This window comes from Podarcis muralis, chromosome 8 (genome assembly GCF_964188315.1).
Source record: "Podarcis muralis chromosome 8, rPodMur119.hap1.1, whole genome shotgun sequence".
In the NCBI taxonomy this organism is placed as follows: Eukaryota; Metazoa; Chordata; class Lepidosauria; order Squamata; family Lacertidae; genus Podarcis; species Podarcis muralis.
Window position 1 is genome coordinate 87197141 of NC_135662.1, and position 12610 is coordinate 87209750.

Below are 12610 nucleotides of genomic sequence, written 5' to 3' on the forward strand. Positions count from 1 at the left end.
GCAAATAAGAAATTACATTAAGAACACCATAGTAAAAACAATCCATAAAGCGACAGCCATTTAAAAACAGAAAACTGTCAATTAAAAGAAAGAGTTTGTTGGAATAGAAAGGATTTTTGGGTCCACAAATAAGGTTTCCAAGAATTAGGTCCACCACAAATAGGGAGGTGAGGTGAAAATATTCTCTGCTAGAAAATTCCCTGGAGAATATTCTCCACAAACTATAAATTCTAGTTTTACAACCCACATTAAAAAAATCTAGTAAATAATAAGTCAAGCTGTGATACTGCCAATGTAAGTAATGAATAATGAATAATTATTTTTTTGATCCAGTTCCAATTACTGGGCATTGTGTCATTCTCCATTGGCAGTTCTGATATGTGAGCTACAGAAAGCTTTTTTTTTTTAAGTTTAAAAAATGCTAGTCATTTAATGTGATGAACATTTGAATTCGTATGTACTCATGTAGTGGACCTGAGTTTTTTTATATTCCTTTTACTTTAAAAGCTGCATTTCATTCATACACAACATAATTATAATTCAAAGTTGATGATAAATATACGGTTAGAGGCAGGCTTAGTGATTAATGTGAGTCATTCACGTGATTTTTCAATTTCAAGTTTGGTGCAAAAAATCAAAGAATGTGAATTCACTGCATTGCCCCATTGAATAAAAGTACCTTTACAGTTTTTGGTTGTCATCTGAACAAGCTTATCCATGAATAAACATGTATATTAACTAATTATATAATTTTCAATGCATTAAAATGAATATTCTCCTATTTTAAATGAAAATTCTCTAATATTCTCAATAAACGAAATAGTCTCCGAAAGATTATTCTCGAGAATTTAACATCACTAACCACAAATAAGGTTTCATAGAATTAGGGCAACCACTGAAAAGCCTTTCTTCCTGGTATTCCCCAACCTGATATTTCTTAGTTGTAGGCCTGCACATATGGCTTCCATGGCGGATTGTATGGGTCTGAGCAGCTTCATTTGGGTTTATGTTGTGCTTCAAATAACCTGCATGCCTCTCACACTTCACAGGAGCTGGAGCCAGAGCTGGGGCCCAGGGGCCCTGGCCCTAGCCCTAATATAAAAGGAAACCCATGACAGACAAGCAATAGGCTATATGTGGATGTTGGTCCATCAAGACACCGCCTGTTGGAGTGGCCTGGCAACATTCTCAGCTTTGGACTGCTCCCAACCTTGCCTATTAGGCAGCCACAATCAGGACATTAGGTTGTATCCAACTAAAATTACTCAGAGTAAATAGACCCATTTTAATTAATTGACCTACTGTAATTACACATGACCATTGGGTCTACTCTGAATAAAAGTTAGCTGAATAAAACCCTTGAACTTGGGCCAACTTTACACCAGACCAGTGCTCTGAAAGACCTGCTCCCTGCCTTGCAAGCCTTTTTCCACCTGGCCTGGGAGGGTGGGGCCTGACTGACTCCAGCTACAAAGCTGAGACTGCTGAACAGACTCTTGGGCTAGGATATTGTTCAGAGAGCATTGTTGCTGTTATTGATATTCATATTTTGTATCTTAGTTTTATATTTTCTTATTATTCATGTAGAAATTGTTCAGTTTGGCAGCGTACTTTTTGATGTTTTATTTATTGTTTATGACTACTTTTGTGATGTTCGTAATTATGTAAGCTGCCTTGACCATGGTTTCAACAATGGAAAGTGGCATACAAATGAAATTATTATAATTATTATTATTATAATAATTATTAATTTATTTATACCCCACCTATCTGGCTGGTCTTCCCCAGCCACTCTGGGTGGCTTCCAAAACAAAATATTAAAATCCAGTAATGCATCAAACATTAAAAGCTTCCCTAAACTGGGCTGCCTTCAGATGTCTTCTAAAAGTCTGGTAGTTGTTGTTCTCTTTGATATCTGGTGGGAGGGCGTTCCACAGGGCGGGTGCCGCCACCGAGAAGGCCCTCTGCCTGGTTCCCTGTAACTTGGCTTCTCACAGTGAGGGAACCGCCAGATGGCCCTCAGCACTGGACCTCAGTCTCCAGGTAGAACGATGGGAGTGGAGACACTCCTTCAAGGTATACTAGATCGAGGCCTGTTTAGGGCTTTAAAGGTCACCACCAACACTCTGAATTGTGCTCGGAAACATACTGCGAGCCAATGTAGGTCTTTCAAGACCGGTGTTATGTGGTCTCGACGGCTGCTTCCAGTCACCAGTCTAGCTGCCGCATTCTGGATTAGTTGTAGTTTCCGGGTCACCTTCAAAGGTAGCCCCACATAGAGCGCATTGCAGTAGTCCAAGCGAGAGATAACCAGAGCATGCACCACTCTGGTGAGACAGTCCACGGGCAGATAGGGTCTCAGCCTCCATGGTGCATACCAGGTGGAGCTGGTAAACAGCTGCCCTGGACACAGAATTGATCTGCGCCTCCATGACAGCTGTGTGTCCAAAATGACTTCCAGGCTGTGCATCTGGTCCTTCAGGGGCACAGTTACCCCATTCAGGACCAGGGAGTCCTCCACACCTGCCCACCTCCTGTCCACCAAAAACAGTACTTCTGTCTTGTCAGGATTCAACATCAATCTGTTAGCCGCCATCCATTATGTATGCGTGTTTGTGGGTGAGAGATAGCAAATGCCCTGTCATGTGGCCTGGATAACTCAGTTGGTTAAAGCGTGATGCTGATGATGCCAAGGTTGCAGGTTTGATCCCTGTATGTGACAGCTGTGTACTCCTGCATTGAAGGGTCAGGCATCCCCAACCTGTGGCCTTCCAGACGTTTTGGCCTACAACTCCCATGATCCCTAGCTAACAGAACTAGTTGTCAGGAATTATGGGAATTGTAGTCCAAAAAAAACATCTGGAGGGCCAAAGGTTGGGGATGCCTGGACTATGTGATCCTCAGGGTCATTTCCAACTCTACAAATTCCATGATTTTATGTGACCTTCTCCTATCTCCTGAAGTAGTTGAATATCACGAGTCCCAATCCTGGTTTGGGATTGGCAGGTTGCAACAGGCAAGAAGGGGAGGAGTTGAGACCAGGAAACAGATGCTAGAGGACCCAGATTTGGATAGGGAATCAAGACACTGAATGCATATGGTTCTAATTTTGTCTGATCTCTTGTTTTTGCTTCGTGAGGTGACTGCAGCTGACGAAGCATGCAAAAGATGAGTTGGGCCTTGTTCCCACCACTCTTCAGGATAGGGCTCAAACTTGCATCTCCCATTTTCCAGCCTCATCATCTCAAGCTCCAGGGAGTTTTTCATTCATTGTTGGTTATCTTAGTTCAGAGGTCGGCAACCTTAACCAGAGGATGAGCTGGTCGACTCTCAGTCCGTCTGAGGATGGGCCGGAGCGTGTGCGCACAAACGCTCTTCCAGGTCGGAGGAGCACCCGTACGCATACGCTATTTCTGGCGCTCCTCCACCCCATGGGCCTTAGGTTGCCGACCCCTGTCTTAGTTCATACCTCCTTCCTGTCTAACACTGCCTCTCTTTTCTTCGCTTTGTGTTGTGCAGTCAAAAGCATGGTGGCTACTAATCTGTGTGGAAGATATAAGGAGACAAGGAGCCCTATGTGCAGGGATTCCTGGAGATTTACAGTTGCTGTATTTTTCCTGCAGGCAGTGGTTCATGCAGGCACTGTGATGTGTCTGTTTTTGGCTGATTGTATGGGTTGGTGCTGAGGGAAGGGTATAATTGGGACATTTCCTTGTCACTGCACGGATTGGCTCCTTATGATGGGGAGTTAACAGCACAGAGCTCTGTGAATGGCAGGAGTCAGGGATGTTACCATGGACACTGAGAGAGTGACTGGTGCCCCTATAGGCTTTTAGGGTGAGTTGGGTTTTTCCCCGTTCCGCTTTTCTGAGGGGTGCACAGGATCTCAACTAAGTTACACTCACAGCTGGAGGGAATCAGAGGATGCAGTCGCTCCAGCAGCACACCCCACCTCCATGGCGCAGCATGCGCATGCCCTGGGTGCCAGCAAGGCATGCTCTGCCACTGCAGAAAGGTCTGCCAGACCCTTGGGAATCGTGAGTCGTTTAACAGTAAGGGTAACACTACAGAGCATGGACATAGGTGGGATATGCTACTGGGTGGTTTCAAATATGTGCATTTTAAAGTCTGTATTGATAAAGCAGAAGAGGGGGGAGTGGTCTGCAAACAGTTCTCTCTTTCTAATTATGACTTTGGGGGAAACGGGGAAAAGCCTTGACACCCTAACAAGTCATATTTCCACTTATTAGTCAAATGAATGATCTTACAACAATAAAAACAAGCAACAGAAGCCTCATTTAAAAGAAGTGCGGCACTGGAGTCAAATTTTCATACCACTCTTACCCCTTGCAATTCTTAAAACGGAATCACTGCAAACAACTACAGCTAAGAATTAAGAGAGCCCCAGAGAGAGGTTGAAATCTTGATTCATTTATTCCCAGAGCCTGTTAAGTGGTTTAAACATGTCATGACTAAGATCATTAGCCACTTCTCCAGGTAAAAAGAAGAAAGGAGATTTACAAGGCAGAAATTAACATTAGAGGGGGAGGGTATTTTCCAGATTCAACCTCACTGAAGCAGCACTATCACAAATCAAAGTTGGCCTGTGCCTGGAGAGAAGGCAATTTACTAGCTGCTTCACTTTTCTCCTAGATAATAAAAAGAAGCTGTAGCCTTTTGAAGATCTTTTAGCCATGTCCCTAGGCCAGGCAGAGAGAAATGAATCAAACTCAACTTCAGATCTTGCTGTAATAAGGCATGGCTTGTGATTCCAAAGAAACTTTTCCAGTGTGATCAAACGAGGGGTTTGCTGGAAGCCCCAACATCTTTTAACAAGTGCTTAGCAGCTACAGTGAATCTCTCCCCAAGAGAAGACATAAGCTAAGGAGAAAAAAGGACCTCAGGCTAACGTTCATCACAGGGCACAAAAACACAGGAAATGTTCAGCTGCATAAAAAAAATTCAGTCAAAGCTGCCACCAGAAAAAGGACCTCTAATGTGATACTTTTGTTCTTAACGATTGTACAAATGCATTTCTTCAAACAAAAAAACACATTTGGGTAGCAAAATGTTTGGATAAACAAGAGCGTAGTTAAGGTGAAGCTCTAGAGAAGAAAATACCGTAGTTTGTGTTTGCTGTGGCAGGGAAACACAAGAATAACCCTACTGGATCACAGCAAAGGTCAATCTAGCCCAGCTTCCTGTTCTCGCAGCGGTTGCTGGGCAGCGCATCTCTTTCAAACCTACAGTTGAAGATAGAATTTCAGCCAGAGCTCATCAAACTGATGTCTGAGCTGGACACGTACATCACCCAAGTTCTTGGCTCCTGGTACAAGTTTCTTAGTTGTACCCACAGGTACACTGCTGTTGAGGGCAAGTCAAACCAGAGTTTACATTGCCTTGCATTGGCAGATTTGTCAGAGAACTCTGTCAATTTGTGAAATTTATAAGCAAACACTCTCTGCTTCTTTCCAACTGGATCCCACTTCCAGATCCAGCCCCTGGACCCGTGGGGAAATTGTACCAGAGATATGGTTCCCCTGCCCCTAGTGGGATTTTCTCTTCTATGCCACCCTAAAAAGTACAGATGCCATCGTAGTATATAAACCTGGCAGACCTAGCTTCCTTGGCTTCCTGGTCTGCAATCCCCAAATGGTCAAACTCCTGCCTATTCCCTTCTTTCTTTCCTACTGTGCTAGTGTGGTGCAACAGCTAGAGTGTTGGACCAGAACCTGAGAGAACAGGGTTCAAATCCCTGATCAGCTACGAAAGTCACTGGGTGAGCTTGGGCCAGTGTCTCAGCAGTGTTTGAAACTAACCAGGTGCCAGTTGCATTTCACAACAGGCAACCAATCTTTTGTGAGGAAGTGGAGATGTCAGGGCATCAAGTTTGGTGACTAACACCTCCATCTGGCAGGTGGCGGCTGCTGCTGCCATACCATGCCAGTCAGCTAGCTTGTGGGGCAGCATGGCACTAAAATAAATGTTTCTTTTGGTGCTGCGCTGCTGTGCAGATCAGCTGATCTGTGGGGCACCTAGGCATTCCGTTGTGGTGACATTTAGCTTTTATATTTCAATTTCTAACACTGTCTCAGCCTAACCTACCTCACAGGGTTGCTGTGAGGATAAAATGGGGACGAACAGAAGAACCATGAATGTCAACTTGAATTCCTTGGAGGAAAGGTGGGATACAAAGGCAATCATTCAATGGTGCCAAAGGACTCAGACTGGGAATATGGTGCTCCCAACCTAATGGTTGCCTCCACAACACTATAAACTACCAGGTCAATTCTCTCTCCCTCAATTTCCCTTCCTTTAAACAGACATCTTCAACAGTTCATAGAGGCCTCAACCAAAGGCTTAATTTCTAAACTCTGTATGAGTCCCAGCACTAACATCCCAGACCTGGAAATTTAGAGGAGTGTTTCCACCATTGTTTACTCACAAACACCTCTAAATACCCATTTGAAAATCATGTACAGTGGTACCTCGGTTTACGAACTTAATCCGTTCCTGAAATCTGTTCTTAAACCAAATCTGTTCCTAAACCGAGGCACGCTTTACCTAATGAGGCCTCCCGTCGCCATGCCCTTCCACCGTTCAGCTTCCGTTTGTAGCCCAAGGTAAAGTTCACAAACTGGAACAGTACTTTCAGTTTTGCAGAGTTCGTAAACCAAATAGTTCATTAACAGGGCTGTTCATAAACCAAGGTACCACTGTATGTAGAATACAAAGTTTACAGGTGTCAGAAAAGGTTGGCTGTAGCCAGCATTTTTGTGTTCCCAACATATTAAATGCTTCCATGTTTACCTGGAAGAGCTTGAGCCCATCCAAGTTGCACAGGGTAAGAATGATCACCAACGATCCTGGCAGCTTACTGTTCCTTTTTCCACTGATCCCTAATACGGAATTCACCTTTTTCAGCACTGTAACACACTGTGTCAATATTTTCATTGAACTACCCACCTTGATCACAATATCTCTTTCCTGATCAGCCACTGCCAGATCAGACATCATTAGTATATACAGTATGTGAGGTTGATTTTTTGCCCCAATGTGCATCACTTTACACTTGATTAAATCTAATCACATTTGCCATTTTGATGCTCACTCACTGAGAATGGAGAGATAAATTTGGAGCCCCTTACAATCCCTTTTTGGGTTTTACCACCCTGTACAATTTGGTACCATCAGCAACCTCACTCCTAATTCCAGATCACCTATGCACAAGTGAAAACATGGATCTTTATCTCCCTGGTTTCATGTCATGCACACTTAGAGCTCACAGTGGAAAATGATGGAAACAGGGCACTTTGCACAAAACAGCCCGCCCACAGAACACACGTAGAATAGCACACTACTATTCCTAAATTCCCAAGATGGCCTCTCCTCAGGACCTCAGACACAAACACCCAACAACTGCAGGTGCCAGGACAGAATCAGGCGGAACAAGGAACGGAGGACAGAAACAATACTGCATAGCTATCATAACTGTCTCTTGTGTCTCCCCCAACTCTCCTTGCTATATACCAGTGTTTCCCAACCGGTGTTCCGCGGCACACTAGTGTGCCGCGAGACGTTGCCTGGTGTGCCGCGAGATGTTGCCTGGAGGGAGGCGGGCGAGGCGGGCGGCGAGAGGCGGGGCGGCAGTGGCGAGGAGAGGCCGCCCAGCGCGGGGCTCTCGCCGTCTGGCTGCCTGCGTGGTGCTGACGTCACGGGGCTGTAACGTGCCCCACATAGGCACACGCGGGGCGGCGAGTGAGCTCCCTCCCACATCCCATCGCCGCTCGCTTCGGCCAGCCTACTGGGCTGTCGCAGGCGGAAGGCCTGCGCATGCGCGAGGTTTTCGCGCCTTCGGGATTCCCTTCACGCCTTCCTCCTCCCGGGTCCTTGAGAGCGCGGGAAGCGGCAGCGCGAGACCGGCGTTGAGCCTGGTAGGTATTGCGCTTGCCAAGGCAGTCATTTGGGAAATGAAAACTTGCAAAGCAAGCAACCAGTTCAATCTGAAGTACGTGTATGCTTAATATCCTGTATCTGAAACCTGTTCTGCCCCCTCCCCCACACTTGGTGCCATTTTCATCTACACATGCAGCAGAGTAAGTTGACCCAGAATAGTACCAATTCAGATGGCAGATGGGAGAATGACAGTGCTGAATGCTTTCCCATGTAGAACAGTCCCTGCAAATAAAAACCTAGCATATTTGGAAGAGGGATGCTAGCCTAACCATTACCTTCGATGCTGTTACTATTTTTTTATTTTTTTTTACATAAGTAAAAAGTGACCTTTCCCCATCTGGCATGGTGGTGTGCCTCGAGATTTTTTTCATGAAACAAGTGTGCCTTTGCCCAAAAAAGGTTGGGAAACACTGCTATATACAAATATTCTATATTGCTTTAACACTCTTCCTCCAACAGCAGGGAGCACTGTCTCCCACACACAAGAAAGCTCTCTGCAGACAAAAAGCAGGCATTCCACTGCTGGAAGTGACTCCTGGACAAATTTGCCTTGTGTGATCACAGCCCAGATGCATGGGGAGCACACCAGCAGCAGCAGTGGAGAATCTTAAGCCTGGCAGGTCTCCTAATTTGACCCTCAAGGCTGTTTTGGGCTGACACACTCACCTGACATCATATTATGTCAGGCAATAAAAGGTAAAGAAGCAGTTGCAAAGGAGCAACCAGTTTGTGTTTGCCTTGGAGTGGCTCCCAATTGTTTTTTTGCAGTCCCAGCTTGCATTCACCACTGTTTAAATTTGGTGCTGAACACAAGCCCCATTGCTTTTTGGGTTGGATCGGTTTCACCTGGCTTCATAGGATGTCAGGTGATGGACAGCCAGATATCATGTGTGGCCTCTGGAAGATCAGCCACTATTTGATCTGGCCATCCAACTGAGAGTGGTTCTCAGTTGACAGAATCCCACTGCAACCCCGAAGGTGGTGGAGGTGGCACCATATGCTCTTCTTTCTCTTCTCCCTCTCACACATTCATCCAGGGACTATGTGCTCTAGCTGCTGCCAAAAGTCATGGTTCATTATCTGTGTCTCCCTTGCACTCTCCCAAGAACTATCCCATACCTGTTCTATGTTGAACAGGAGGGTGGCCCACAACATACCCAGCAGCAGTGGTGTTCCTTGCAGTTAGTCCAATGACTAAGATTGTTAGCCTACTTGCCAGGGCCAGATGGGACTATCAGCAAAGTACGATAAGAAATTCAAAGACTATCTGGCACAACCATTAAAAGACGTAATGAATCAGATATTAATCACAGGGAAGGTGCCAGATTCCTGCATAGATGCCTATATCACACTTATCCCAAAACTGGAAACGGACATATTGTTAGTCAAAAATTATAGGCCAATCTCTCTATTAAATAATCATTATAAGTTGTCTGCATAACATATTGGTTACAATACCATCAACTTAATTATATATTCAAGACTGACAAAAAGAAAGATTTCTTTAATGAAACCTCTAAATTTGAAAAGGAGCTGTTAGAAAATAAGACTAAATTACTTTCAGAAATGTATAAATTATTATTAGAATGGCATACGGAAGACGAACAGGTCAAATCAGTAATGATACACTGGGTGAGGGATTTTGGATATAATACAATCAGCAGCATGGGAGAAGTTATGGAATTGGGACTTAAAATTTACAGCATGCTATACTTTGAAAGAAAAGTTTATGAAAATGATGTATCGTTACTATTTATCTACTGGCAAATTAAGTAAAATGTATAAAGCAAGATCAAACACATGCTGGAAATGTAAGGAAAAAGAGGGCACTTTCTATCATATGTGGTGGACTTGTAAAGTAGTAAATTTTGGGAGATGATATACAATGAATTGAAAAAAAATGTTTAAAATAACCTTTTCTTTAAAAAAAACCCAGAAGATTTTCTTTTAGGAATTGTAGGTGCCGAAATTCCAAGTGACCAGAAAAGACTTTTCATGTATGTGACTACCGCTGCCTGGACACTACTAGCCCAGAGATGGAAAGAAGGAACAGTCCTTACCAGAGAAGAATCGCAGATTAAACTGATGGACTATGCAGAAACGGCAAAACTGACCGGAAGAATCAGGAAGACCAAAATTTCAATAAGGAATGGGGAAAATATATAATTTACCTAAAAAATCATTGTAAACAATTAAAATTATTAGTAGGGTTGGAATGACACCTGTAGTTAAATGTTGGACTATGATTTTATCAGAGATTTAATACAGTTGGACTAACAGAGAAGATGCAGCAGAAAAAGTGAACATAAGGACCCACAAAAGGGGAGGAGGGACGTCCAAGGGAACTTATGGAAATTGTTTTGGGTTTTTTGCTTGATGATTGTTTGTTAATCTGAACATTTAAATAAATTTATAAAAAGAGATTGTTAGCCTACTTGTCCCTAGCAGGCTCCTGTACTCTTGCAAGCTCCATGACAGACAGTCTGGCAGGAGGTGCAAGTGTTCCTAGCACGGAACTGGTGTACAACCAGGGGCCCTGCTGAGGCAATTGATTTGTAGCATCACGTGTCTTTCTTTCACTGAAGCTGCTCAATAAAAGCTCTGACATTGACAAATGGTGTATCTCTGTTGTTGGAGAATGCTGAATTCTTTTCCCATCTAGAAAAATCTGGCTTCACCTAGCCTCAAGATGGGACTGTGAGAAGGCGCAGGGAGCTTCATGGGCAGTGGCTCTGCTTCTCTCTAATCACTTAATTTTGCAGGACTGTGAGGGATCAGGTCTCTCAGGGTGCACTAGTGGGCAGAGAGAGATGAGGAGCAGGGGCAATGAGCCCAGCTGGGATGCCACCCAACAAGGTTGGTCCACCAGAAGAAAGGTGGGAGATAGATTGGGGGGGGGGTTGCCAAGGGAGTTGGTGGGCCAAAGGGTCTATACAGTGCTCCTCCTAACAGGTTCAGATGTGTCACATTGTGTAGATTACTTCCCACCTTTCCTAGTTTGGGGGTGTACCCAATCTGAACCAGGACCCCAAGAATGTGAAAAATAAGCTATCCTGCTAGTCCAAGGCTTCTCCTCTAGGCTTTGTACTCCTGGCAGTTATGAGTGGGTGTTGGGTTTAGGGACCAGGAGCCAAATGGCCCACGAGTGCAATTCCTGTCTACTGCTGTGGCTGCTTAAAAAAACTGCCCTGTGAAGCTTGCTGTGTGGGTTCAAGTTCTGAGAGCCTCACCTCTTCTGGTTCTGACATGTCTTGGGGGGTGGCGGGCAGGGGCAGGCATGTAAAAGGTGAACAGGGTTCTCCAACTTCTCAACGCTGTGCCCTATGAAGTGAGTTACTGAAAACAGCTGCTTTCAGTTTGCGTCTTCCCATGGTTTCTTAGCAAAAGTGTTTTCCCCCTAGCTGAGTAGGCTCTTCTCCCAAGAGGCCTGTGTGTGTCCTCTGCAGGTATCTTGCTGAGGAGCTATGTAGATACTGTGTTTTGTATCCTCTCCATCCTTCTTTTGGGGAATTGTGCTTTAAAACAACACTTGTGAGCAGCTTATGGCATATGGGGATTTGAACTCCTGTCTGTTGGAATGCCTGCAGACTTGCAGTATCAGGTTCACTGCTGGCTGTGCCACAGGGGCTGGGTGCCTTAAGTGATGTGTGTATGGTGAGGCATAGTGTGTCCCCAACACTGTGAGCTTCATTGGCTCCTATCGTGCGTCGCTGGAATATGGGCACAGTCCCAAACTGGTGAGAACTGGTGGAATTTCAAAGAGACACTTGGTGCATATCTGATATTTTTACACCATTTTTGTATCTTCTGATTGTGCAAGTTCCTCTCCCGTCCATCCAAATTAAACATGCAATGGATACAGCAGTTTTTCAACCTGCCTAACAGCCGTGTACCTGAAGCCCCAGAGTAATAAAAGTATTTTATTGTTCTGTGAGTGATGTAGTGGCTAGGGTGTCCAAAGCCATAAAACTGACTTGCTGACACTTTGGCCATTCAAGAATGATCCTATCTCATAGGTTTGTTTTGAATATATGCTGCTCTAAGCTTCCTGGGGGAAAGGATGCGATAAAAACGTTAGGTCAGTAAAAATCAAGTTCTCCTGCAGAAATAAGTAAATAAAATATTTAAGTTCCTCTTTGGAAAGAAGGGAACCATGGCAGCTTTTGGATCTATGAATTTCTTGTGCTATTTTGGGGTCTTGGGTAACACCACAACTGAAGGTTGCACCTCTGAATTTTACAGAAACCATCTGTGTGTGTGTGTGTGTGTGTGTGTGTGCGCGCCCAAAATATTACTGTGGTACCTCTGGATACGAACGGGATCAGTTCCGGAGCCCCGTTCGCATCCAGAAGCAAACGCAACCCGCGACTGCGTGTGCGCAGGTTGCAATTTGCCGCTTCCGTGCATGTGCGTGACATCATTTTGACCGTCTGCGCATGCGTGAGTGGCGAAACCCGGATGTAACACGTTCCATTACTTCCGGGTCGCCATGGAGCGCAACCCGAAAGCACTCAACCTGAAGCACATTTAACCCGAGGTATGACTGTACCAACTCCAAAAAGACACCAGCCATGTCATTTCTACATACCGCTTTCATACCCAGCTGGCAGTTCAGTCTCTTGCAGAGCTGAGCTACCTAAACTGGATTGCTTCA

At 44.7% G+C, this 12610-nt stretch overlaps 1 protein-coding gene across 1 annotated transcript in view; it reads right to left on the reverse strand.

The window, feature by feature from the left end:
* ZMAT2 (zinc finger matrin-type 2) overlaps positions 1-12610 on the reverse strand; it is a 28457-nt gene that overhangs the window by 14818 nt on the left and 1029 nt on the right. The window lies entirely within an intron of this gene.